The sequence below is a fragment of the Aulonocara stuartgranti genome (genome assembly GCF_965226115.1).
Source record: "Aulonocara stuartgranti genome assembly, chromosome: 3".
Classification (NCBI taxonomy): domain Eukaryota; kingdom Metazoa; phylum Chordata; class Actinopteri; order Cichliformes; family Cichlidae; genus Aulonocara; species Aulonocara stuartgranti.
Window position 1 is genome coordinate 41,276,580 of NC_138941.1, and position 15,194 is coordinate 41,291,773.

Sequence of the window (15,194 nt, forward strand, 5' to 3'; positions counted from 1 at the left end):
GTCTATGTGAAGAACAGTAGGGTGATTTTTGTTACAGGTGTGGCACGTCAAACGATGTGGACAAGCTTTACTCATGTGGCCTCTCTTTAAGCAACCAAAGCATAAACCTTTACTCTTAAGGAATGTCACCTTTTCTTTGTTGGCTTTTAGTTTGAATGAGTCACATACGTCCAAAAAATGAGTTTGGTCACAAAACAAGCACCGAGTTTGATCTAACCCTTTATCTTCATGGCTTATCTGAATCCATTCCGGTTTGTCATTGTTCTGTTCTGAAACTACAGCAACAGAAGTAGCAAAGCTACTGCTTTTAGTTTTAAGCGGTGTCTTTGATGGTTTTGAAGCCATCTTTTCTTTTGTGTTTTGACTCTCTCCAAAAACAGGATCTAATGCAGCTCTTGTTTGCTTTTCAAGAAAATCAAGAAGATCTTTAAATCCTGCTCTGCGATCGCACTTTTCTGTTATATCAACGATTATTAGTCGCCATTTATCACGAAGTCTAAAAGGCAACTTTGAAACAAGAATCCTCATATTGGTTGAATTTTCCAGCTCATCAAGAAACCCAGCTTCATCCATTGTGTTGAAGCAGCTTCTTAGAAAGAATGTGTAAGCACGTAATGCTGAAGCATCATCAGACTTTAAAACTGACCAGTTAAGAGCCTTGTCTATAAATGCAGACGTTATCTTTGCTCTGTTACCAAAGTTCCACTCAAGCTGCCTTTTTGCCTCAACATAAGCTGTCTGTGGACTCATGTGCATACAACTTCTCACTAAAATTCTGGGCTGTCCTGTAGTAAACTGTTCTAAATAATAAAGCCTATCCTGCATATTATCAGTTTTAGTCTCTATTCCTTGTTCAAAAGCCTTAAGAAAGGATCTAAAACGCAAAGGATCACCACCAAAAACAGGAATGTCTATAGCTGGAAGCAGTGACAACCTCTGTTGGTTTACAAGCATCTGAGTAATTTCATTTTGCTTTGTCATAATCTCTAATAGGGCACTGCTGTGAACATCAACCTGAGAAGAGATTGGCCTTGGGCTTTCCCCTTCTGGTTTGACCTTAGCAGGTGCATGTGTCTCTAGGGGCATTGGCAAAGGAGAATGAACTAAAGGGGCTTTCTTTGTTCTTGGAGCCTTTCGAGCTGTAGCAGCAGGTATGAACTCAGTAGATGTTCCAGACGGCGCTGTAATCCCGCCTTCTGATTCAACCTCAGCCCTGGATGCAAGGCTCTGCCGATCCTGAGCAGAGGTGAGAATTTGCCTTTTTGCATCAGCCTTAACCAACTTAGTTCTTAGAGCCAATGCTTCTTTTCTTGCTTTTAATTGAACTTCTTCCAGTTCGAGCGCATGTTTTTCTTGCAGTGCGTCCACCTCCGCTTTTAAAGCGGCTCTTTCCACTTCAGCTTCCATCAGCGCAATTGAAGCCGCACGCGAGCTTTTACTCCTTAAACTTAAGGCTGCAGTAACATTACTGGGCGCTTTACTAGAGCCCTTGCTGCCAGGTTTAGCAACTCGTTCAGAAATCATGTCGCTCGCTTCTTGCGCTACTTGTGAGACACTATCATGCGGCGCAATGTCACTGTCATGAGATGCTACCTTTGATTCAACATTAGAGGCTACAACTTCATCCTTTTGTGGATTAGGGTCTGCATTTATCCAAGTGTCGATTTCATGCAGAAAGTCTTTAAAACTGATCAGCTTAGGTTCATACCAATCGCTGTGATCTGTTTCTTTTTCATCATCGTTCAGCAATTTTTGAACTGAAGTCTGTAAGAGTTTATAAACTCTCCCAAATAATCATTAAATGTTCTCATGTGTTCATCTATGGAGGCTTTTGATTCTCCAGCATCAATGAGAGCATTAATGTCATTTCGTTTTCTTGTCAGAACGCCAAGCTTCGCTCTGCGTTTTTTAATTAAATTAAAAAGCTCTCTTTCTTGTTCCTCCATTTTAACCAGAAAATTCGTTTTACAAGGTCCAAAAGATAATTGTTTAATACAAATGTTTCAAGTTGCAGCTCAGCATCTCGGTTGATCCAAACAAAGTTTCGCATTTACTCACGAACTTTGCGTCATTTTTTCAGTCCATTCTGCGAAGATCCAATCTTCCAAGTCCAATTCTTGCAAGTTTTCCCATCTTCCAAGTTGACATCCAAGCCAGTCAAAATGATTTTTTGACTTAAATGTCGCGGCCTTTTACTTTCCAAACACCAAAAAAGTCCAAGAAAAGGCCGTGGGTGGCAACGGGAGGTTTGTTTTAGAACGCACTTCTGACTCCATTGTTTAAAAATCATATGCCGTTTATTTCGTGAAAAAATACAAACAGAAATCAGCCAAATAACTTCTTAAAACTTAAAATTAAACGAAAGTTAACTTAATTTGCTTTAACAATTTCAAAAGTGGTCAAAAAATCATTTTCTACCCCTCCCGTCTTCCCATCTGACATTTGGCAAACAAAAAACAAAAGCTCTTTACCACACCCATCCAGGGTGCTCTTAATCTCTTGATTAATGGGAGGGTCCATAACCTAATAAACCAATCACTTTCCAAAAGCTTCTCCAATAAAATTTATTACAAATTTACATAACAAAACCAGGTCAGTATATTCTTACACCTTTAAAGAAAAAACAAAAATGAATACAAATTGCATTTTATAAACAATCAACAAAAATGGCCACAACAGGGGACTATATCACTGTTATTGCCAGGTAATGCAGAATGCTACACAAACGTGCAGTGCAACTCTTATGACAGTTATGTTGGTTATACCATGTTATAATCAACCATGTTATAACCAGGACGGTCGTTTGATGAACGCAGTCAACTGTTTTATCAAGGGTGATATGCATCTTTGGGGTGCTGTTGTTCGTCCGCAACTGCATACTTGCTGCCAAGTATGTGTGACCTACAAGTCACATATTTTAAACAATCAAGGCGGTATGGAGAGGAAGTACCAGAGCACCTCCATCTAGCCACCCGGTCCTCTCTCGACGCCCCTGCTTGGCTTTATTCAGTCTCTGTTGCACAATCGTTTACCCCACAACCAAAAAGACCGGAACACCCTCCCCCACTCCCCTGTCCAGTCTCGACACCTGTGGGTTGCACGTTGTCAGTCTCTGTGGCGCAATCGGTTAGAGCGTTCGGCTGTTAACAACCAAGAAAGACCGGAATCACCTCCCCCAGTCCCCCGTCCAGTCTCGACACCTGTGGGTTGCACGTTGTCAGTCTCTGTGGCGCAATCGCTTAGCGTGTTTAGCTGTTAACCGAAAGGTTGGTGGTTCAAGCCCACCCAGGGACTATATCACTGTTATTGCCAGGTAATGCAGAATGCTGCACAAACGTGCAGTGCAACTCTTATGACAGTTATGTTGGTTATACCATGTTATAACCAAGCATGTTATAACCATGTTATAACAATCATGTTGCACAAACGTGCAATTGGGTATACCTCATGTAGAGGAGGTACCAGAACACCTACACCCAACCACTTTTAAATCTTTTTTGCGATATAAATTATATTTTAGTAATTGAGTTTTGCATTTTTCTATTTCCTTGGCTACTCCACTGCTCTGTCCGTTTTATGAAGGTTTGCCCTTTACTTAATATGAGCCGGTGTCCACCTATCCTTTGGTAAACTGGACCTGGGCTGTCATCACAAAAGATCACAGCAGTCTTCGCTGGATGTGAAGGTATGGGAAAGATTCAGAGGCTGATACTTAGGAACCAGACACTTCATTTGATCCAATCCCCCAAACTCAGGCAGTTGCCCGGCTAGCTCAGTCGGTAGAGCATGAGACTCTTAATCTCAGGGTCGTGGGTTCGAGCCCCACGTTGGGCGCTTGAAATTTTCTTTTTTCTTCTCCTACCATATTTGGAGAAGTAGTTCATAAGTGTTACTTAATTTAAAAGAAATAAATCCATTAGTTTGAATTTATTAAAACAGAAACATTTCAATATGTGTTTGTGAAATACCAAATCGTGTAGTGGTACAGTAAAAGTAAATTCTTACTATGTCTTTAAGCTGTGCTTCACACGTGGTTTAGATATGGATCCCAAAGGTTGATTCTGTTCATCTGTTTCTCCCACTGAAAACGCTATATGCAGATGAACAACATCAACCTTTTGTGATTTATTTACCTGAATGATTGAGTATGCATCAAGACGTTTGAATTCATAATACATCTTAAGCCGTTACATGCAGAATACCTTTCCTTGTCTCAGTGTTTCTGATTCCAGCTCTCCCCCGTTGAATTACAAATATCTATAATCTTTTACAGTGAGGCTGGAATAATAGGAAACGTCCCTGGGTGGGCTCGAACCACCAACCTTTCGGTTAACAGCCGAACGCGCTAACCGATTGCGCCACAGAGACGACATGGTGCAGTGTTGATTGTTTCCCTTCCCCCCTTGTTGAGAGCACACACAGCAATACTGTGGCAAAGCTAGTGAAGCGCCACATATTGTCTCTGGCGCAATCGGTTTTCGCGTTCGGCTGCTAAATGAAAGGTTGGTGGTTCGAACCCACTCAGGGACGATGGCTGCTCCCTTTATTTGATGCTTTTTTGACAAGACAAGCAAAAACGGGAAAATAAAAATGGAGGAACTCCACAAGCGCTCAAGTGAGGGGGGTGGGCAGCAGCAGAAAGGGAAGGCAGGAGACTGCAGTTTCTCTGTAATTACCTTTCAAATTTAAAACTGGCAACTCACACTGGACAGTAAAAGCAGAAATATAGTATTTCTGTAATTTTAGAGTAATTTTCTATATTGTGAATAACGTTTTACAAGGGGGAAAGGGTGGGGGTCCAGAAATTACTGCAAAGGTTTGTAAAGTTGCATTAACCCAAAGACATGAAGAAAAAGAAAGAAAAAACAACAAAAAAAAAATTTTGTCGTCCCTGGGTGGGCTCGAACCACCAACCTTTCGGTTAACAGCCGAACGCGCTAACCGATTGCGCCACAGAGACCACATGGAAAACGTCAGGGAGTTACTAATTTTGAAAGTTACAAGGGGTAGTATATAGCTTTTTAAAAAAAATTTTTTTTTCAAACATGGAAGGCAGATCATGTGGTAACTGAAGAAAAGAATTTCAGGTGATGACACATGGGATTAAAAATGTTGCGCCCAACGTGGGGCTCGAACCCACGACCCTGAGATTAAGAGTCTCATGCTCTACCGACTGAGCTAGCCGGGCTGATGAATACTGGCTAGTGCAATCGGCCTGTAATTATCCAAACAGCTCACTTTTGCAGCTTTGTCTTTCATAACTGGTACCAGTAAAATACACAGCATTGAGTCTGGTAATATGCCATGAATCATAAACCCAGTGAAACAGAGTGCTAAAAGAGGAGCTAGCCTTAAACTAGCATGTTTTAAATGTTCTGCAGTGATGTGATCCAAACCAGAGGATTTATTATCAGACAACCTATGAATGGCTTCATATACTTCATGTGTCCTTACACTTATTGTGTCATTACTCATGTCAAGATTGTCCTCATATGGATCACTTTTTATACAGTTAAACAACGCACTGTAATGCTGTCTCCATAATGCTGCAATGTTATCTGCCCCAGAAACACCTTCAACAGTTGATGGTAGAGATGGTTTACAGTTATTAAGAGCTTTCACCTCTTTCCAAAAATCTGCCATATTATTACACAACAATAGTTTAAGTTTGGCCGGCAGCTGTGATGTTTGAAGACATATCTTTTAATAAAACTAAGTTAAAGCAAGCGATGTAATGTGTATCTGCAATAAAAACACATCTTCAGAGTCAGGGACAGAACTTCATTTAGAGTTTGCCCATGCGCAGAAAGCACTGCCAGATGGCGCTATCCGCTACAGTAAACCCCGAGGATGAAAGAGGAGACTGGGAGTGTTTTACAGCCAGCTTTGACTGTCACTCTTTTGCAGCACATAGAGTAGAGAGGAACGTTTCTGCTTTTGCACCACCGCCTTTTTCGCTTTTGTAAAATATAGACTTGGAAGCGCAACACCCGCAGCCGCACCACGTGACCAAATGCGGAAATCATCCGACTGAGGAAAGTAGAACCGGAGGCGAGAGGTGAGGGTTTGGTGCCCGCCTGATTTTCAGAGAGGCTTTTGCTACTGCTGCTGCTACGTGTTTCGGAGAAGGTTTCCACTTAACCCCACGGTTAAATGTACGACTTCCGTATGGTGTGAGTAAAGGTAAGCAACAAGGAAGCAAAACAAAAGAAAGCCCCGACCGTTTGTGAAACGCGGTAACTTTTTAAGAGGAACGCAACAAACCACCTGGCTGGTTGGCTGGATGAGAAGGGAGTCTTTGTGTAGACAGATGTGCAATTGTAGTAATTGTCGATGCTGCACGCTTTACTCACTGTGACGACTGTGTGATAATTCTAGTGTTACTACAAAGAAGTGGACCAGAGAAACTAACAGAGCCCTTTATTTGTGACCTCACCTTTGCACATTTAGCTCCTAATGCTTCATGTTTTGTGTAAAAGTCATTCTTGCTTTTTCTCCCACTTGTACTTTCTTTGTTGCTCTGCAGAAAAAGCTCGGGGAAAAACCAGCATGGCTGTGGCTGAATTTGGGTGTAAGAGTTTTAATGGTCTGCATTTAAAGCTGTATTCATAAAGCAACATAAAATTCATCAGCACAAATTTAGATGCAAGTGGTGCCTTTAAAAGCGATTAAATGAGACTTGACAGAGTCTTTGAAAGCTTCTGAGTTAAAAAAAAAAAGAGTAGTCCTTTGAATAACTCGTACAAACACATAAAAGCTTAAGAAAATATCACTCACTGCCAGCTAAGCTGTCTCATATTTCAAATACCAATGTGGATTTGGCAAAAACAAAAACAAAACCAGTACCTAGATGTTCCCTAAATCAAGCGTACATTCACTTCATAATTCATGCATCAGTGTAATTTTGTGCTGTGGTGGCTTCCACGTGCAGCAAAAAGTGTGAGAGAGGTCCACAACTTCGGTCACGTAATAGTGTAGTCAGGACATGCTAACTATAAATATGTTATGGTTCCCGTTGCTGCCAGTTTGTTCCTGTTTTACAGGGAGCAAATCACCTCCTTAAAATAACAAGTACCTGTTGCTGCTCTCTGTGGCATCTGCAGTTTTAATTTATGGGCCGTGGTGCAGAGCTGTGACAGCATTGACGGTGACAAAGCCTGGCTGGGCTTAGTGGTTTAAATGAGGGGTCATGCATATAAATGAGGTTTGCCCTTTGAAGAAACAAGGCCTTGCAATTTCACAGGTTGAGTCAGTGTGGAAATACAGCAGCAGGTGATGAGCCACAAAATTAAAACTGCTGAAGCAAATGGCATTGATTTATGTTATTGCAAGACAGTCTTTTGCAGGGAAAGTCTGGGGTTCATATGGATGTTACTTAATACCTACTAGGGCTGTGCGATATGACCAAAATCTCATATCCCGATATTAAGACATCTATGGTACGATATAAATCACAAAAATCTAACATTTTCTGTAAATTCTGTGAATCTCGGGCAGCTCGACTTGCGTGAAGTGTTTCCAGCTGCGCGTCATGTACCTGGAGTCGATTGTTTTAACTGATGCATGAAACTATACATTTTTAGACATAAGTTGTAATGGCTGCCGTTTTCTTTGTGAGTATTTATTACATGGCGTGCTGCGGGGAAAGGCCTGTTCTAACGTTTGAGTCTAAGTGTAACACTTCCAGCTCTTCAAAAATCACAGACGCTCAGAAAGATTGGCTTTTCACGATTTATTCCTGCAGAAGACATAAAACACACTCAACAGGTGTCTTCTGATGGTACAGCAATTGTAGCTCCCTCACAGTGCAAACGCGCGCTGTCTTAACAGACTTACAATTAACCTTTTAATAAAGAAAAGGTGGAAAGTAATAATTTCTCTCATTTTACACTCTGTCATACTGAGCTTGTATACAAAAGAAATCTTATGACTAATAAAATACATTTCACAATCGTATAAAACAGAATAACAGGATAACATAAGTATCACCAACTAAACATTTCCCTCTAGTGGTCAAATTAACAATAGCGCATTACATCTTCACTTGCTTGTGCTTTACAGACAAAATGGCTGTTAACAAGCTCACGTACCTGCAGAAGACATAAAACACACTCAACAGGTGTCTTCTGATGGTACAGCAATTGTAGCTCCTACAATGTAAAACAACATCACAAAAAGCACAGAAAAACGGTACATCCAAACACATTTCCTGCTATGCGCAGCAACCACTAGGGGGCTGACAAAGACCAACTGCCAAAGAGCATAAATACGGCAGAAACACTATTTAACAGCAACCCGCCTTTGTTTCAGTTACACAGAAACTTTCTAACATCAATATGAACCTATATACATCGACATGTACAACTTATGTAACAACATTCACACCAGAAACCATAAAAATGCCAGAGCCTTACCCTCACAGTGCAAACGCGCGCTGTGAGAAGCGGAAGCCTTAGCAGCTTCTAAACGTTAGAGTGAGATCCGGTTTCTGGGTTTTCAAAATAAAATACAATAAAAAAAATGATAAAATTCACACTTAAAATGATAATTAAGAACAGGTAAGTGCATGTTTTTCATATGTATTTTTAACTCCGTTACACTCACCCCCACTGAATTTTATCAAATTTGAGCCTCAGGTACCCACACTAGTATGCACCAACCAGCCAGAGGTCAAAAATCACAGACACCAACTAAACGTATCCCTAAGGATGAAGTGGGATGGGAGCAGCGCCAAACTCCCAACCCAGCAACTGGCAGCAGGGTGCCCGAAATACACCCTACTAATAACCCCTTACAAGGTGTGTACCATGGCTCAACAGAAAGGAAAAAAAAAACAAAAGCAAACATGTAGAGTACATAACAGCAAGTACAAATCCCATCATTCAGGTAGGCATATAAACAGAACATTTAGTTAGAGAAGGATGGGATCAAGGACTTGCAAACTGACTTCACATCAAACCTGTCACGAACCACGACTTGATTTGACATTGTCTGGATCAGTCTATTCACAGGTTTGACAAGTCGCCCAAGTCTGGTTCTGATCTGGGAACCATTCCCGGTTTGGCTATAGTCAACCACTGGGGACTGAGCAGCAATGGCAGGAGCAACTACATCCACCACTACGTCAGGTGTAGTAGAGCATACTTGTACACCCTCCCCACAGCTCGTAGCAATATTGACCTCCTGGGACGCCATGCTAGAACCGGTTTGGTCAAAGTCCACTTCAACAGACAAGGCCGATGCGGCTGGCAAGACTGAATCCACGCTTGAAACATCAGTAACATCTCCCTGAGACCGGCTGTACTCCGTCAACTGCGACACCCATGCAACTGTCCTCTCTCCAGGGTCCAAAGGTTCAGAGATAACCTCCGGGTCAGCTGTCCCACCCATGGCATTGGGTGAGCGGTTACCATGAGCACCAACACAGCTCACAGCAGGGGCATTCAAATCCCCCTCCCCAGACGCAGCCCCATCATCATCTTCAGGCGCCGTGTTTACATCCCACGTAGAGGAGACGTGATCCGAGGTTCCAGCATCATCCTCCAGGGGCAGGAAATTCGCCACCAACAGCAGATTCCGGTGGACCACTCTCTCTCGTCCGAAAACAGAATCACAGATCTTGAAAGTGTGAGTATCGTGGTTCACATCGATCACGGTGTAGACCGTTTACTCCCACCGATCAGCAACCTTCTTCTTTCCCCTCTCTTTCCTGTTAGCAACCAGGACTCTGTCACCAACCTCAATCCTGGAACCCTTCACTCTCCTGTTATAGAGTTGCGAGTGACGACGCTTCTCCTGCGTAGCTCGGGCACGTGCAATTACCATTGCTTCCTTCACATCTTCCCTGAGGGAAACCACATACCTGTCATAACAGGTAACAGCTGGATCGCTCAGGACAGAGCGGAACAGAATGTCAACAGGCAACCGGGGCGTGCGACCAAACATTAGGTAAAAGGGTGCAAATCCAGTTGTCTCATGTGCGGTGCAGTTGTACATGAACGTCAGAGTCTGTAGGCGACGTGGCCAGTCCACTTTCGAGTCTGGTGGTAGGGCACGAATCATTCCACCCAGAGTCCGGATGAAGCGCTCCACACTGCCATTCCCCATCGGGTGGTAAGGTGTCGTGTGTGTCTTCTTCACACCAGAGACTCTGAGGAGCTCACTTATCAATTGGCTCTCAAAATTAGCACCCTGGTCGCTGTGTATCCTTTCCGGAAACCCGAATACACAGAAGTACCTGTCCCAGAGAAGCCTTGCAACCTGTTTAGCCGACTGGTCCTTGCATGGGAAGGCCTGCGCCCAGCCAGTGAAGTGGTCTGTGATGACCAAGACGTCGACGGACTTGTTGTGTGAGGCCTCAGCCGACCAAAAGTCGATGCAGACCAACTCCAACGGTCTGGACGAGGACACGCTGACCAAAGGAGCACGCCCCTCTGGTTCGATAGTCTTACTGACTACACAGCGCTGGCATCCCCGTACATGGTCTCTCACATCACGCCCAAGGTTCAACCAGAAAAATCTCTTTCTAGCCAGGTCTAAACTCCTGAACTGGCCCTGGTGACCGGCATCATCATGGATCCCTAGGAGGACCTCAGCCTTCAACGAGTCGGGAACCACGAACTGCAGTCGTCTGTTACCTGATATCTGGTCTCTGGAGACTCTGTACAACATGCCGTTGTTGAGGACCAGCTTCTCCCAGTGGCTCAGGTATCTTTTAACAAGGACTGGGTCCCCTACCCGCTCTCTCCTCGAGGGTCTCCTGTGTCTCTCAACGTAGAAGACGACGCGGGAAAGCACTGCATCCTGCAGCTGTGCGTCCCTAAGTTCTCTCTCTGAATGGGCAGGTAAGGCCTCCAGACCGGGGGACACCATCTGTGGCAGGTGATGTAAAGCCTCTATTGCTCTCCCTCTTGGGCCGACATCCCACTCGACATGTGACTGCAAAACAGCTGTGACAGCATCTTCAGCCAGAACCAAGGGATGCAGACTCTGCGTGCCTTGGGACATGATGGAAGCTCCACCACCGGATCCACCATTCACCTTGCAGTCGGTGGACCACCGAAACGCCCCCTGGATTGATGCATGTGAAACATCTTTTGCCTCATTAAGGAAGTCTGCATATCTCTCAGCCAGCAGTCTGTCACTTACATTATCCTTCACAAAAGGCAATCGGCTCAGGGCATCTGCCACAACGTTCTGACGGCCTGGGACATATTTAATGTCAAAGTCATAGCTTGCAAGTTTAGCCACCCAGCGTTGTTCACAACAGTCCAGCTTTGGCTTGGTTAAAATGTGGGTCAAGGGGTTGTTATCAGTCCAGACGGTGAACTTGTGACCTTTGAGCCAATGACTGAACTTGTCGCAGACCGACCACTTTAACGCCAGAAACTCCAACCTGTGTGCTGGATAGTTTCTTTGAGACTGAGACAGGGATTTGCTGGCAAAAGCAATCTGTCTGGGCTTAGTTCCACCGTCCTGGATTTGAGCCAACACTGCTCCAATGCCATCCAGTGATGCGTCTGTCGAAAGCAAGAAGGGGCGAGAGAAGTCTGGGTGAGCCAAAACGACTGTATTTAACATCAAGCTCTTGAGCTTCTCAAAAGCCTCCTCTTCTCTGGATGTCCAATCCGAAGCACTCAACTTCCTGCATGGCCGCCTCACCTTAGTTGTTCCCTTGCCCTTCTTCACAGCGCCTCTCAGGAGCTCAAACAGAGGTCTGGCAACAGCAGAGTACATGGGGACAAAGTGTTGGTAGTAATTAATCATCCCCAAAAATGATCTGACTTTTCGTTGGGAAGGAGTCACTCCATCAGTGTCCATGAGGTCCACGCTCCTCATGTTCGCGATAACTTCGACTTTGGATGGGTCTGTTGATACCCCATTTTGATCGATGATGTGACCGAGGAACTTCACGGATTTCCTCAGGAAGAAGCACTTTCTGGGGGCCAGCTTCAAGTTATGCCCGCGCAGCCTCTCAAACACCATTTCCAGGCGCTGCAAGGCAGTGTCCTCGTCTGGAGCAAACACCAGGAGATCGTCCAGGTAACACAACAGGCTCAAATAATTCTGGTCACCAAAGATGCTGGTCATCATGCGCATGAAGCTCGCAGGGCTGTTGCACAGTCCCTGCGGCAGCCGATTATACTCATATAGACCCATGGGCATGGTGAAGGCAGAATATTTCCTGTCATCTTCATGCAGCATCATGTTGTAGAAGCCAGATGTCAAGTCCATGGTACTGAACAGGCTGTTTCCCCCCAAAGCAGCCAGACAATCTGCTTGATGTGGAAGAGGATGGGCATCCTTCAGGGTTCTCTTGTTGAGCCACCGGAAATCGTTGCAAATGCGTAGATCGCCATTCTTCTTCCACACGAGCACCAATGGTGATGCATACTCACTGGTCGATTTCCTGATGATGTCCCTCTCCTCCATCTCAGTCAACACTTGTCTCAGCTTCTGGTACTGGCTTGGGGGTACACGCCTGTAGGGAAGTCTGAAAGGTCTGTTATCTGAGAGGCGGATGCGATGCACAAAGTTTTTGGCTTCCCCACAGTCGAGATGATGGCGGGAAAAGACATCCTCGTACTGCAAAACCAGGTCAGCCATCCTCTCTTTACACTGTCCCGATGTCTCACAGGACTCTATGTCAACATCACCAAGCCCAACAAGTTTGAGTTTCTCCGTCATGGAGGTGGGCGTGACTTGTGGCGACATGGCCGACTGATGGCTGCTAGCCAGAGTTGTCTCCTGGAGCGCTGAAGCATCAAAGTCCTCAAGCGCCACACAGGAGTACACATCTGCTAGTTTGGTGTTACGTCGCAGATGTACAGGCTGCTCAGACACATTGATCAGTTTCAATGGGACCCATCTATCACCCCACAAGGGAGTAACCAATCTAGCAACCAAAATCCCTCTGGGTGCTGAGCGGGATGACGAGGGCTCTGTCATCACTGTACTGCCAGGGGAGACATTGATGTTCTTTGGTAGTTTTCCCCATACCAGATATTCGCGACCCGGTTCAAGGGACACAGCTGAGTTACACCTAACCGTGCCCACTTTGTCCGGGACGTCCGAATCTTTCCACGGGGTCAAACCAGAAAGCATAGACAGAAAGTTTTCAGTCTCAAGGTTGGTCTTAGAGCAATTACTGGAGACAGTGTTCCAGTAGGGCTCACAACGTTTAGACTGGTGTAATATGTGCTTAATGACGTTCGTCCCCAGTATCAGGTCATCAAGCTGCCCTTGAACCACCAGGATGGGAACTATCATTTTGCAGCCATACACCTCCATCTCCACATTGAGGGCATACTTAGGCTTCACACGTAGTCCTCCACACCCAACTAGAGTCACATCCACTTTGATAACGTCTTGATCAGATATCAGTCCAGACTCACGCAGCGTCACCTCGGCTGCTTCATTCATGCTGCAGGCCATGGATCCACTGTCCAGCATACCACCCATTTTCAAAAGCCCACCGAAAGTGACCGGAGTGTAGAAAAGACTGTCACTATTGCCGACTTTGTGAACGTTTTGAAAAATAACTTCAGAATCTTTGCATTTTTGTCTTGCCTCTTCATACACTGACTCCGCATCACAGGTATCGACAGTTTGGGAGTTTCCTGTAAGACCTGCACTGCCTCCCACCGAATACAGGTCGGCTAGTTTCCCTCCGGCTGGACCTGGGTAGACGTAATAGCCGGGCAGGACAACCGAACGTGGCCAGGAGCAAAGCATGAAAAGCACAGTTTATCAGATAGGCAGTGTGATGCTGTGGTATGTCTTGGATCACTGCAGACTCTGCAGGCATCCTCCCTCCTCCGTCTATTTCGCGAGAACTGATTAAACGCCCCTCTCCTTGGTGTCTGAGTGTTGTGGTGCTGCATTCTCTCCATCATGGCCTGAAACATATCCACCATCTGACCCATGAGCCTTTCCTCTGACTGTTGAAGATTTTGACTCACCGCAGTCAAAGGGGAGAAACTCGGACTTTCGATAAGGGGCTCTCGTGTTGCAGCGGTGGAGGGGAACGAGTCCACCAACCCCTGAAAACCTGAGGATGAGGGCGAGAAGCTTCGGGAGCATCCCTCCGGCACAGCAGCTGCAGGTGAGGCGTTCGGGTGCACGGCGGTGATCGTAGAATTACAGCCCTTCAACGGTGCAGCGCCGCTGGCTCTACCATTAGCTCTCACCTCCCTTTGATAATCATCAATCCTTTGTTGTACGTCTCGAGCAGTCCACTCATGGACAGGCTTGCACTTGAAGACATAAGACAACTCGGGGTCAGGACAATGTTTCACAAACATACATGCTACTTCATGGGTTAAAGGGGTCGCTGTCTGCCCCTGTCTGCGTAGCCCCTCTATGGCTAGTTCAGCAGCCTTGTTCAGTCTTATCCAATAATCTACTGGGTTTTCACCTCTGGTAGGGAGTGTTGCATAGAAGTCAGCAAGAGGGAGGCACGACGAAGAATCACTGAAATAATGGCGAAGGACACCAAAGATCAGATCAGGTTTCTGTTTGACATCAAGACCTGGGTCACTACGAAGAGCCACTCTGACCACATCTCTGGCCTTCCCCATTAAGTGGCTAATAATTTCATCAGCCTGGCCATGAATGGGGACCTCTTGCTTCCATAGATAGGTTGTTGCCATGTCAATCCAGTCCTGAACCGAACATCTGTCTGTGCCATCACCCCTAAAAACTTGAAGCTCCCTATTGGGCTTAACATGGACAGTTACATGCGGTACATCTCGAGCGGTACTGTTACATTGCTCAGTTTGAGTCTTAGAGTCACCAGTCAGATTCACAACGCCAGCTGACAACAGTTTAGTAACAATGGATTCACCTATCTGGGCTCCTATTTGCTCAACCATGTCAGTAAAACTGTGTACAGCATCACTGTCTCTAATTGGAGTGGAAACCTGGGGCTTATCACCCATACCCCTACCGATGGGAATAAAACTCGGGCTTTGGCCTAGCCCAGTGTCACTGCTCACAGGACCAAACTGTGTGACATTACTGGCGTCAACTGCATGAACTAGTCCGGCACCTCTACCCTTATGTAGTACTGGAGTGACAAATTTATCCATCGTCAAGTCACACACTTAAGATGATAACTGCATGTGCACCCCGTTAGGGAGAGAAAAAATAAAAAAATAAAAAATAAAATAGGTAGATAAAAAATAAGAAAAATA

At 45.1% G+C, this 15,194-nt stretch overlaps 1 protein-coding gene across 2 annotated transcripts in view; it reads left to right on the forward strand.

The window, feature by feature from the left end:
* Positions 1-5,860: 5,860 nt before the first annotated feature.
* Positions 5,861-15,194, forward strand: part of adisspb (adipose secreted signaling protein b) — a 56,160-nt gene continuing 46,826 nt past the window's right edge. The window contains exon 1 of one of the 2 annotated variants that reach the window (XM_082526329.1): positions 5,861-6,183. The gene's annotated coding sequence lies outside the window, so the exon portion shown is untranslated. The remainder of the gene's footprint in view (positions 6,184-15,194) is intronic. The other variant, XM_082526330.1, reaches the window with a different exon arrangement.